The following is a 13,850-nucleotide window of genomic DNA, read 5'->3' as shown; positions in this document are numbered from 1 at the left end:
TGTTTACTCTAAATCCAAAATCCAGATCTAATTTTCATTTTACGGGAAATAAAGGGGAAAGGAATTAGTTAAGTAACACAAGGAGGAAACAGTTAAAACCAGGATGTGTGTCCCTCTGTAGAACAATTGGCCTGCACTGTTTTTTACAAAGGCAGGGGAAGCGGGACCTATTTCTGGATGAAAAAAGAGATATAAAAACTGAATTTCATAAATGAAAAGCTGATTATAATCCATATGTTTTAAAATAGCAATAAAAGACATACTTTGTACAAGGGAAATCTGAATTTGAATTAGACAGTATTATATAACAATATACAATTATTTTCATTTTCCTAGCTATAATAATGGTATTGCCATGACTTTGCTTTTAAGAAATAAAAATAATGAAGTATTTAGGAATGAAATGTCATGATGTCATTTATAACTATTTTCACTTGTTTAGGACAGAAAATACACAATGGGTGAACATGGCAAAAAAACCCGAAAACACTATTAACAACCAGTAAAGCTAGGCAAAGCCTACGCAGGTGTTTGAGATATTACTCTTTAAACATTTTACTGTAACTGGATGAAAAGCAGACTGTGAAACACCTCGTTAAATTAAAAATCAGATAAAATTCTCTACTTTATAGGTACCCAAATCTAAATCCACCGAAGAAGCAACCATTACTTGAAACTGAGGCAATTTTTTCCAAAACGCAGCCAGCCTTTCCCTACCCCTACCTTTACCATTTCTAAGAGGCACTTGAGTTTCAATACACTTTTGTAGAAGTCACGTTAACCTAGGGTGGGGACTGAAATGTGAGACAGGAATTCTGGTGCAAGCAGAAAATGAATGATTATGAAGTGAGGAATAAAAGTTCAACTGACAAAGCAGAAACGACTGTCAGTGGAAAACAGAAGAAATACTTCTGCTAAAAGAATTCAAAGGCCAAAAAGAAATAAATGTACACTTAAATTAAAAAAAAATCTAGTATCTTCAACTGGTAGAAAAATATCAGTGTTTCATGCTGTATTGTAAGAGGGAAGATATTTAAGTCATTAATTTCTTTTCTTCTACATATTCTAAAATACAAATTATAACGCACAAGTAAAGAAAAGACCTCTACTGGAAATTTAAAACATTTTAAATGAATTTTAGTGAGACTGCTTAATTGGTTTTTTTGTTTTGTTTTGTTATTTCTTTTCTTAATCCAGAGGGACACTACATGGCTTCTCTCTCTAATCTCTGATGCTTACCTTTTTTTAAAATTTCAATTATTGGCTGATCTGCTTTTTGGTTTTATTTTGTTTTGGTCTTTTTGAGACGGGGTCTCGTTATACAGTTCAAGCTGGCCTTGAACTCACTTTGTAGCCGGGGCTGGTCTCAAACTCACAGCAATTCTCCAGCCTTAGCCTCCCAATTGCTGGGATTATGGGTAAGCGCCACCATGCCCAAGCCTCTGATTTGTAACTTAAATTGTTCCGCCACATGAAGTTTTACTCAGAGCTACACAAAATAGCATGTCATGACACAGATATCTCTTTAATTAAAAGAAATTTAGTTTAAAAGCCAAATTTGATAAGTTCATTTGTTAAAACTAATAATGCAAACTAATAATCCAATTTGAGTATCTGTGTAATAAAAGCATGTATTTCATGTACAGCTTTTAAAAGCAGATAAAGGCTTTCTTACTCAACTCAGTTTTATAAACAATGTAAAAAAAAGCCTTCAAAAGAGGCAAATAGTCACATAATAGCATAATTACTCCTAAAATTACATTTCTGATTTTGCTGTATCACTCGAGTTCTATATTTGAACATATATTCAGACCTGCACTTCCTTTATAATCTTGTGGCTATTTTAAGTCTGTAGACCAACACAACACTCATGTTTGGCAAATTTAGAATGCACCTAGTAAACACAGCTTGTATTTGCCAAATTCAGCGAATGCAAAAGAAACTCCTGTCAGAATTTTGCACCAAGAAAACCAAACCTTCTTACATAGGGTGGTGATTATAATTTCTAAATGGTGGTTAATATTTAAGTGAAATTTGAAAATCTCTGCCTTAATAAAGCTAGAGAGGAGAAAAAGGGACCACAAAAATGTGGTAACGTGACATTTAACAATTTCCTATTTTCACTGTCCAGCACCGACAGAAATAACAATAGCTATAGCATAGTATGATTCCAGAGACTTCCCACTTCTTTTCTTTAACTATCACTTTGAGTCAAGTCATTCGGGTGTATGGTACAGCTAGTAGAGCCAAAGGAGCTGGTATGTGAATCCTGGGTTAGACACATACTGGTAATGAGACCCTAGGCAAGTTACTCAATATCTCTGAACCTAATTTACTTTATCTGTAAAGCAAATCTACCACTGACATCACAAGGCTGTTGGTAGCATTACATGAGACAACATATGAAACATGTACTACTGAGCCCTGCCCAAACCAGATCTTAGTTTCCTTTCTTTTTTTGACTCACAGCTTTTGAGCAATCCTTAGAAGTATCCTCCAAACTTGGAAACGTTGACACATGCTGTAAATTCTTGGCCTTATTCCCTTGCAACTTGAAAGTATTCATACAAATGGGCATTTCAGTTCCCTGGTTAGGGTTAGTTTACAAAACTGTGATTCATCTAATTTCTAATCACTCCCATTACCCAACCAGACAACACCAGGTACTCCAGGTAGGTCGCCACACCCTCCCAGTGATCAGACAGGCTTCAATTCCAGGCTCACTGGCAGAGCACTTTCAACTTATTTGTGCAGGATTCGTTTCAGGACAGGATTAGACAATTACATCAAAATATTGCCACTCTCCAAAGCAGGAACTTTAATTATCCAAAATGATCCCCCCTCCTTTAATTGTGATGACCAGATGAATCCCAGAAGGTCCCTCAAATACTTTGTAGTAGGAAGCAGTCAAACAGTACAGACCCATAACTTCTCTTTTGTTTCAGATACCTGAAAACTCAAAGCCTACATGAGACCAAAAGTTTAATAAAAATTGATCGAAGAGGTCAGAACTGCCAGCATGGTGGGGCATACCTATAATCCCAGTTATTTGGGAGGCTAAGGCACAAGGATGACAAATTCAAGGCCAGCCTGGACAATTTTTTCATTTTATTTTGCCACTACTGGGAATTGAATCCAGAGTCTTCAGGAGCTACATCCCCAGCGACCCTTTTTACTCCTAATTTTGATATAGGATCTTGTTAAAGACACTAAATTGCCCAGGGTGGGCTGAACTTGCGATCCTCTTGCTTCAGCCTCCCAGAGTGCTGGGCTTACAGGGGTGCATTACCGCCCCACGCTTTAGCCTGGACAATCTGGTAAGACTCTGTAGCAAATAAAAAATAAAAAGCCCCTGGTGGGGTGGGGGGGTTAAGTGGCAGAGTGGCCCTGAGGTCAGGCAAAGAAAAAAAAGAAAAAGACCACGACAACGTCAGAACTCAGATCAATTTGATCGATGAGTTGAAGTAGACAGAAGGCTCCAAAGTCACAAGAACAGATGGCTTTCCAGACATGGTGGCATATGTCTGTAATCTCAACATCTAAGAGATTGAGGCAGGAGGATGGACTATGTAGTCTGGTCGTGACCAACCTGAATTTAGAACACAGTGAGTCCCTGTACAAAACACTCCCAAGAACAGATGGCTTTATAATCAAAGATTCTAAGCTACAATTTATTAAATAATTACCTACCATTTTCCCAACATAGTCGTCAGTACCACTATGGGGCCAGAAACAAATAAATTTGACACTATTCCGGCCGTTATGTTTGGGGGTGGGGAGAACGAGCAGGAGAGGAAAGGTCGACAGGTACGCACAGAACGCCCAGAAACAGTAGTAACAACTCATATTTATAGAACACCAGCCTTCGACCGTGAGCTATTCTAAGCAATTTATGCAAATAAGCTCAGTTGAGCTTGAGAAAAACTCTTAAGAATGCTCTTATTGCAGAAGAGGAGACTGAGGCACAGACAAGCAACCTTGCCAGGGTCTCCCAACAAAGCGGAGTCGGCTGGGAACTGGCGATTTTACACAAAAGGTTCCAGCAAGCGAATCGCGCCGCCGCGAGTGGCAGAAATCCGACTTGGGGGTAAGGTAAGTCAGTGGGGAATCCTAAGGAGCTCGTTCTCATCAACTGCAGAACTGAGGGCTGCCTTTAGACAGGAGGCAAACGCTCCATGGGCGCCTTCTGTATTCAGTGAGCTATTCTAAATAGAGATCCATGGTCCCTCATGAGGATCCATTAGGAAGAGATCATCCTGTTTAGCACAATTTTCTACACTACGATAGACGTCCACAGGAGAGGTGCAGGTAGGAATATGGGGCGCAGTAGCTAGTAATTCTGGCATTGGAAGTGGCAGAGAACTCGAAAAAAGAAGTCACCGAACTGTACGTGCAGCAACGCCAGGAGCTCGGCACATACAAGAAGAACGGGGATCCCCGCCCCCTCTGAGGCCCGGGCCACCCCTCAACCTCGGGGCTCCCCGCGGCCTAAATCCCCAGCTCCCCGCCCCCGCAGGTCCAAGACCTGTGTGAGATAGGTGCAGTGGAGGCCAACAGAGCCAGACACTAACCTGTGCTGCCTTTTAAGGGAGGTCGGGGCGGTCTGGAGGGGCTGGCAGCGGAGGATTCGCGGACTCTGGTCAGTCGACGCGAACAGGCTCCGGCGGGCGCGGGCGGAGGACGGAGGCCGGGAGGGAGCGGCTGACAGATCCCGGAAGTGGTCCGGGCGCTTGCGCAGCGCGGCGGCGCGGCCCATGTGCGCACGCGCACACGTCGGGCGCGCGGCCGGGGGCTAGGTTAGCGGTGGCGGAGGAGAGCTGGGGAGAGTGTGTGCTGTCTCCGCTTAGAGGCGACAACCTGGACGAGCTGGCGAAGCAACCTGGACGTCTTGTTTCCTCGAAACGTGTCTTGATGATAATGTGCTGAGGAGCTTTGTTTTCCAGGCTCTTTTCAGGAGATGAGTTACTAAGGATTGGGGGGGTCTTCCGAATCCCGTGAACTGGACGGACGAACGACTGAATTTTTGTCACTTTAGAAAGCCCCAGTCAGAGCTAGTGGATCTCTTTGTGGTTTCGTGTCCCTCTTCTCTGTTCTCCCTCTGAGGAAAACGGGAGCAGCCTCGACCCTACCTCGGTTCTCTGCTCCCAAGATGGCGCCAAAGGAAGAGTTGGGGGAAGAGAGCGAGTCCCCCGAAGCATATGGAGAGAGGCTCTCTTCCAGCTAGACTGCTGCTCCCGAACCCATAGAAATAAATTTTGGAGCAGCACCCCTTCATCCCTGTAGGTCGCTTGATAGTGCTTATTTCTTTTCTGGTTTACTTACTTGTCCCAGCACTTGATTGTAAACTGATGTTTACAAAACCTTATCGAACTGAATTTTGAACCCATGCTGTGTATTTTCTTTGGTGTTGAATTCAGTTGTTCATGGAGCACTAATGTATTGGAAGCCCTTGTTTTTTATTTTAGTCTTGCTCGTGGGGGAACAAGGACAAGTAGAATGAAAAGATTGTTTTAAATTGCCCACTGCAGAAGACAGTTTGGCAAAGGATGGGCGGCATTCATGAAAAGCAAAGACTCCTCCTGTGTCTGCAGGTTACAAATCCCTGCATGTAGTCAGTACTCAGAGTTTAGACGCAACTGTTTAGACTCCACTGCTTTACAAAGGACAGATCTTTTGAAGGAATTGAGAGACTAGGTGGGTGAGAGTGACATGCAAATTAGCACCAGACTATGATAAATGACAAGAAATTAGCTCTAGGAAAAAAATAACAAGTCTTCAATTTTTTTTTTTTTTTTAAATAGTCTCAGAGGGGCTTGAACTCATAGCACTCCTCAACCTCCCCGGTGCTGGGATTACAGATATGCATCGTCACAACTCCATTTGCTTCTAATTTTAACCACTGGTTCTGTCTTTTCAGTTACTATTTTGTACTTTGGCCAAAGCAAAGGTTACGATTTGATGCATATTCAATTCTTTCCTTTCTTTTTTTTTTTTTTTGAGACAGGGTCTCTCTATGCAGTTCAGGCTGGCCTTGAGCACACCTTGTAGCTCACCCAGGCTGGTCTCAGACTCACAGCGATCCTCCTGCCTAAACCTCCCGAGTGGTGGTATTGCCGGTGTGTGCCACCACGCCCGGCTTCATTTCATATTTTGAGTCATTCCAGAAAGAATTCTTAGCTTTGAGGTTTTTAAAATTAATCTGCCTTATTTTGTAGCTGAGGAAACAAGACCATTGTATTTTGAGACTTGAAGGTGTTGGTACAATGTAAGGGCAGGACAGGACTCCCCCAGTGTATTATCATAGTCAGCAGGCACCACTGGTTGTCCCAGGAGACTGAGGTGAATTACAGTGTTTGTAATGACATTGATTTAATATCTAAAACGAAGTCTGCCTTTAAAAAATTAAGTGTGAGGAGCAGTGGTTTTATTAGGCTGTCACTGTAACAAAATACCTGAGGTAACTCGCAAAGAGAAAAGGTTTATTTTGGCTAACTGTTTTGGATATTCCAGTCTGGACAAACCTTTTGCTTCGTTACTGTGGTGGACATGCTAGATAGTAATGGTAAGGAATCGCCAGGTGTAGCAAACCTCTTGCCTCATGGCAAGGAAGCAAAATTGAAATTGGAAGAGGCCAGGGTCCCACAGTTCCCTTTCAGGGCATGAGCCTAAGGACTTCCCACTAGATCCCACCTCTTGAAGGTTCCACCTTCTTCCAATAGCAGCATCCTGGGGACAAAGACTTTAACACAAGAGATTTTGGGGGGACATTAAGCTTCCAAACTGTCACTTGTAGTTAGAAGTGGGGAAAGAGAGGAAGAGAGATTGGACACTGCCATAGGATGATTTTGTTTACTTCACTGATAGAATTAGAATTGGAGCTGAGCATGGTGCCCCACACCTGTAATCCCAGCACTGGGGAGGCTGAGGCAAGAAAATTGTCACAAGTTCAAGGCCTACCTAAAGTACACAGCAAGGCCCTGTCCCAAAAGGAAAAAAAAAAATTGGAATTGGTTTGAACTGGAATTTGGTTAAGATTCAAATCATTAGATGTTTAATAAGTACTTACCAAATGTCAAATACAGAAGTTCTTTGATTTATGATAGGGATTGCTTCCAGGTAATCTCATCATAAATTGAAAATATCAAAGTAAAAAATGAAAGTATATCTAACCCTACCAAGTTTAGCAACACAATACACTGTATAGTATTTTTTCACCCTTGTGATGGTGTGGATGACTGGGAGCTGCAGCACATTGCTGCTTGCTGGCATGGAAAGATCAGATTGCATTCCACTAGCCTTGGGAGAGATCAAAATTTGAACTATACTTTCTACTGAATTTGTATCACTTTTGCACCATCATAATGTTGAAAAATCTTAAGTCAGACCATGGCAACATGGGGACTATTATTTTGTCACAGATGAATATTTTAAATGTCAATATGGCTAGGTTGTGGAGTGCCTAGATACAAGTATTTGATGAAATATTCTGGGTGTTTCTGAGGGTATACTTGAATGAGATTGATTTTTTTGGGTTTTTTTTGGGGGGGGTGTTACTGGGAATCAAATCTAGGACCTTGCATTTGCCAGGCAGGAGCTTGTGCCTCTGAGCTGGCCTGAGATTGACATTTAAACAGGTAGGTGAAGTAAGGTAGATTGCCCTTCCTGATTGGATTGGGCCTTGTTTAACCAGTTGAGGGCTTAAATAGAACAGATGGCTGATACTCTCCCAAATAAGAGAGACTTCTCTTGTCTGTCAGATTCAACTGGAACATCAGCTCTTTCTTTGTTCTACAGAACTTTCTAGTCTTCAGATTTGTACGTTGACTGCAGATTTTGGACCTGCCAGCCTTCATAATCATGTGAACCAATTCTTATTTTTTTATATATCTTTTATCTATTAGTTTAGTTTCTTTGAAGAATCCTGATGAATACAATAAACATTATTATGATTTGGATTTGAAATGTTTTCCAGAACTCATGTGCTAAACTTTTGGTTGCCAGCTGATGGGCTTTTTGGGAAATGATTGGAAAATGAAGTCTCTTACCTTCATCAAATGTATTAATCCATTGATAAGACCATAATTTGGTGGTATTATTGGGAGGTGATGGGAACAGGAGGTGAGGCCTACTTGAAGGGAGTGGATCATAGGTACTATATATTGTTCTCAGCTCCTGTCCTCTCTAGTTTTCTCACCCATTCTGTTTTCTATTTTTTAAAAATTTTTTTATCTTGTTTTTGGTCTTTTTGAGACAGGGTCTCGCTATGCAGTTCAGGCTGAACTTGAGCTCCCTTTATAGCCCAGGCTGGTCTCGAACTTGCAAGAGTCTTCCTGCTTCAGTCTCCCGAGTGCTGGAATTACAGGCGTGCACCACCATGCCTGGCGCCATTCTGTTTTCTAGTTACTGTGAGATGAGCAGCTTTCCTCTGCCATGCCCTTCTGTTATTCTGCCCCCACCCCAGGCCTAAAGCAATGGAGCCAGTTGACTGTAGACTGAAACTTCTGAAACTGTGAGCCCAAATAAATCTATCTTTTAAATGGTTATTCTCAGGTATTTTATCACAGTAGCAGAAAGCTGACTAACAGAAGCATTTATCAAGCTTCTATGTCCTTGGAGAGCCTTGAGCTCCAACTTTTGTCTCTGTATAAGAAACTGTTAAAAGTATTGTTTACTCGGGAGGCTGAGGCAGGAGGATGGTTGCAGTTCAAGGCCAGCCTGGGCTACAAAGTGAGCTCAAGTCTAGCCTGAACCACATAGCAAGACTCTGTCTCAAAAAGACCAAAGAAAAGAAAAGAAAAAAGTATTGTTTAGGCCCTCAAACACCTGTGCTGGAATCAATAAGGTGAATGTGGTGGTGCACTCCTGTGGTCTCAGCTACTTGGGAGGCTGAGACAGGAGAATCTCTTGAGCCCAGGAATTGAAGATCGACAAAGACCAATAGTAAAAGCACATCTCAAAGGAAAAAAAGAAAACAAAGCAACGGGACCAGTAAATGGTCTGTGGGGTAAAGAGATTCTAAGTGTTGGGGTAAAGAGATTCTAAGTGTTGGGCTCACTCTTGTGTTCTCTTTGCTCTTGGATATTAATCTCATATGTTATACTACGTTATTAACATTCTTTTGTATTTGAGTATACATTTTGTCCACTTTTCTAATTATCATTTGTGGCACGGTTGTCTATCACCCTAGTCTGCCGTTATCAGAATCATTCATCAAATAAGCACTTTTTAATATTACCTTGTATATTTTAGTTTACTGAATCCTATTGCTCCTCAACTCAACTGATCATCCTGCCTCAGTCTCCCAAGTAGTTGGAACTATGGCATGCCACCATGCCGTTACATATCTTTGACACATACTGTATTGTCTTGTTTATGTTCTGGTACATGCTTGTTGCAGGTTAGAGGGAATATTTAATTCTCACTCAGTAGAGTGTATATCATCGTGTACTACTCACAAATGTAATCACTGTAGAGTTCATTCAGTGTTAATAACAATGTAATTAGTGTTGAAATGTTTATATTATATGGAACTGTTTGTAAGACTTTTTTTAGGTCTTTAAGAGGATGTTAGGGGTATTTGGAGAATTGGTTGGGGGTTTTGGACAGGATGAGAATACATTTTTATTTTCTCACTTAATGTAATATGCGTTTTTGTGACCTGAGAAATTGTTTTCAGAAACATGTTAACCTGGGATGGCTATAGTTCTGTTTTGTTTTTTGTTTCGTTTTGTTTTTAGACAGGGTCTCACTATGTAGCCCAGGCTGGCCTTGAACTCATGGTAATCCTCCTGCCTCAGCCTCCCAAGAGCTGGGATTACAGGCATGTGCCATCATACCCGGCTCTGTAGTTCTTTTTTTCCCCTTCTTTTCTTTCCTTCCTCCCTTCCTTTTTTGTTTTTTGAGGGGTACTGGGGATTGAACCTAGTGTCTTTGCACTGAATTACATCCCAAGCCCTTTTTTACTTTTTATTTCAGAGACGGCCCTTGCCACATCACTAAGTTGCCCAAGTTGGGCTCAAACTTGGGATCCTCCTGCTTCAGCCTCCCAGCATAGGCATGTGCTGTCACACTCAGCTGAAGTTCCAATTATAGCATATAGCATACCTCTGTTTTGTATGCTGTGTTTGTGGGCTTCTTTCTATATCATATTTTAAGATAAAAGATTTTGACAAAAATCTAGTAATCCCATACCTGGGGAGAAGTTAATCTGCGTGAGAGTGTCTCTAGAGACAAATTTTAAATGATAGAGAATTGCAAGTCTAATGATCCTTTCTGTAAGAATGCGGAAAGAAACAGCTGGTTTGTTCACAGTGGTTACCATTCTTGTTTGACTTATGCTTCTGCACCCGAACCTTAGATTCTGGCAAACCCAGGATTCTGCCTTGCTCCACATATACGCTCTCCAAGTGATCTCATAGTCCATATTCTATAGCAAGTCGTCAGAGGCTCTCCATGATCTGTCACCTCTCTCTCTCACCACACCCACTGTGTGGCAGACACTCTGACTCTCCACCCAACACCCTTCCCTTCTTGGCTTTCCTGCTTTTGTTCAGGTGGCTGTTAGGGAAGGTGAACCTTCCCTGGTCCAGGGATTGGACCAGGACTGGCCCATGTGTCATGTGGCAACCCCATTTCCACTCGCTGCTCTTTGGTTTCAGGGTGTAACACATTTTTGCCAGCCAGCACTCCCGAGTTAAGACTCATGTGGAGCTCCTGGAAAAAAGTCTGCTTTTTGATAAAAAGATAGTGAAAATGTAAATGGAGTGTGAGGCCAGAGGCCCAACAGGGAGTTCTAGTGAGCCAGGTCTTGCTTCCTATCCTAAAAGGTCAGTTGAAGACAAGGATGGTGGGACGGGGGATTTAGCTCAGCGGCACAGCACCTGCCTGGCAAGCGCAAGGTAGTGAGTTCAATTCCTGGTACCGGAAATTACCCCCACTAAAAAAAAAGGACAAGAATGGTAGTGAAAGCAGGAAAGGATTTTATTTTCAGAGAGACCACACTGGGGAGTAAAACAAGTCTAGTGACTGAAAGTCTGTCTCTCGGAGGTGCTAATTATGAGTCTTACATTTATTCAGCAAGGGCCAGGGTCTTCATAGTTGGTGCTCTTTGTCAGGCAAAGATCTGGTTGGTGATTATCTCAGGATGAGTCAGGTGGTGCCCTGTTGGAGATAAGAAAGTTGATGCTGCTGAGAGATAGTTTCAGCTTTTGTCACAAGATGTTTATCCACCAGACGTGTTGTTGCTGGAATCCCAGATGACCGTAGGAGAGAATAACTCAGAAAAAGAACAAGTCAGAAAGGCAAGATGGAGACTCTACGTGGAGAGTTGAGAAGGAATCTAATCCAAAGGTTAAGGTAGCTAAAGGAGCCATGCAATATGATGGCAGAGATGCCAAGCTTTTATCCTGTTTCTGGTTACCCATCAGACATCTAGAGGCCCAAGAGTCAGTGCTTATAAATCTCTGTTACGAGGAGGCCTTTTCAGCAGGGAGGGTGAATCCTGGAGAGCTCTAACATCGAGCTATATCCCCAGGTCTTTCTATATTTTGAGACACAGTGTTGCTGAGTTGCCCAGACTGGCCTTAAATTTGTAATCCTCCTGCCTCAGCCTCCCAAGTAGCTGGCATTACAGGTATCCACCTCTATGCCAAGCCTTTTATCCATTTTTAAATTGGATTGTTTGTTCTTACTATAGAATTGTAGGGTTCTTTATATATTTTGGGTACAAGTCCTTTATCAGATGTACAGTTGAAAATATTTTCTACCAGTCTTTGGTTTTTCTTTTTATTTTCTTAATGATATGTTTTAAAGTGCAGGATTTTTGAATTTTAATGAAGTAGATCTTATCAGTTTGGTCTTTTATGTATTGTACTTTTAGTGTCATAGCTAAGAAATCTTTGCCGAGCCCACAGTCACAAAGATTTTTTTCTTACATTTTCCTTTTATCATTTTTAGAGTTTTATTGGTTTAGCTCTAACAATAAATATCATTTTGAAGATTCATATGACAATTTGTCACAAATATAAATAAGTGGCATTGTTGGGCCATAATGAGTTTGCACTTGTAATTTTATTATAAATTGCCAAGCTACACTTCACAGGGCTTTCTCCAGTACATACTGCCAATAATAATATACAAAACTGCCCTTTACTCCATATGTAGTTCAATAGTATATTTTTCAACTTTTATCCCCCTGGTACTGGTGATGTAATGCATTTGATATAAGGATGATATAGGACCTCCAAATAATCCAAATAATATAAGGGAAATATAACTACCAACCTGCTAGATGTCTGGAAAGCCAAGATCGTGTTCTCTAGAATTTTTTTTTTTTTTTTTTTTTGTTTTTTTTTTGGTACCAGGAACCGAACTCACGACCTTGCGCTTGCCAGGCAGGCGCTTTTGCCGCTGAGTTAAATCCCCAGCCCCGTGTTCTCTAGAATTAAGGAATGAATTCAGGAACAACGGAGGTTAAGAGTAGGAAGAATTTATTGGGAGAAAGGTAGCCTCTGTCTAAGAGAGACAGAAACAGGCCCAGAAACTGGGGTGTCCTAAGGAGGCCTATTTTTTAAAGGAGGAGAAGTTAATTTGGCCTATACTACTTTTAACTCTCTTGAACATGGTTTTGGGAAAAAGTAATGCTTCATGCTGTGGAAAGGGTGAAAGAGCATGGGAAGGTGGAGACCTGGGTCTTCCGTGTTGTACTAATTCTGAGTCCATCTGCTACTGTGGGCAGTGGTGTGGTGCAAGATCATTAAGTGTCTCTGTTGCTTGTACCACAGCTGACTCAGTGTGCTGCTGTCTAACGCCAGACACATTCTTGGCTGATATGCCCTGCCTGCCGCCTCCTGCATTCCTGGTTTCCATTCCCACGTGCTCACTTCCTCCTCTGGCTTTTTCTTTTGTTTTCTTTTTTTCTTTATAGTACTGTGGATTGGACCCATACTAGGCAAGCTCTCTACCACGAAGCTATATGCCCAGCCCTTATTTATTTATTGAGATAGGGTCTTGCTGCATTGTCCAGGCTGACCTCAAACTTGGAATCCTGCTTTGGCCTCCTGACTAGCTGGGAGTACAGGCTTCCACCACTGTGCCTGGTTATTCTTTGTCTTTGTAGCTAACTCTTAACTCAGGTTTAGACTCCAGTAGAGACCTGATTTCTTCCAGACATCTTCCTTTCCTTTCTCAGACTGGGGTGGGTTGCTTTTCTGTACTATCCTGTATCTACTCCTACAGTAGCTTTCCTAGTTACTAAACCTAATCTTTACAATATAGTTTTTCCTTTTCCTTTTACTTTATTGCTGTCTGGTTTATTTATTTGTTGTCTTTTGAGGCAGGGTTTCACTATGCAGTTCAGGGTGGCCTTGAACTCATCTTGTAGCCCTTGAACTTGCAGCAAGCCTCCGGAGTGCTGGGATTACAGGTATGCACCACCATGCCTGGCCTAGATGTTGGTTTAAAAAAAACTTTGGAGGAATGTTTTATGAAATTGTTGCTACGAAGCTACAGTATACATTTTTTTTGAAACAGGGTCTTGCTATGTAGTTCAAGGTTGACCTTGAACTCGCTATATAGACCAGGCTGGCCTTGAAGTCAGGACAATCCTCCTACTTCAGCCTCCCCAGTGTTGGGATTACAGGTGTGTGTCACCACACCTGGCCAGAACACATTTTTTACTAGCTTAACTACACCAGAAAAAAATGGAATAAACAGTTCCTTACAATAGCCTGACGGTTCCCTTCCAACCTTTGATTCAACCCTAACTCCAGGTTGGCCTTTTCACCACACATCTCCAGCCTAGCTTCCTGGTACCTTGTGGGTGGGAGGTTGGGAGCTTTTGGGATTATTTC

At 41.8% G+C, this 13,850-nt stretch overlaps 1 protein-coding gene across 1 annotated transcript in view; it reads right to left on the bottom strand.

The window, feature by feature from the left end:
• Arpc1a (actin related protein 2/3 complex, subunit 1A, 41kDa) overlaps positions 1-4,713 on the bottom strand; it is a 28,293-nt gene extending 23,580 nt beyond the window's left edge. The window contains exon 1 of the mRNA XM_005397933.2: positions 4,572-4,713. The gene's annotated coding sequence lies outside the window, so the exon portion shown is untranslated. The remainder of the gene's footprint in view (positions 1-4,571) is intronic.
• Between the last annotated feature and the right edge of the window lie 9,137 nt (positions 4,714-13,850).

This window comes from Chinchilla lanigera, unplaced genomic scaffold (genome assembly GCF_000276665.1).
Source record: "Chinchilla lanigera isolate Chin_1 unplaced genomic scaffold, ChiLan1.0 scaffold00059, whole genome shotgun sequence".
Taxonomy (NCBI): domain Eukaryota; kingdom Metazoa; phylum Chordata; class Mammalia; order Rodentia; family Chinchillidae; genus Chinchilla; species Chinchilla lanigera.
This window is presented reverse-complemented; position numbering and strand designations above follow the sequence as displayed.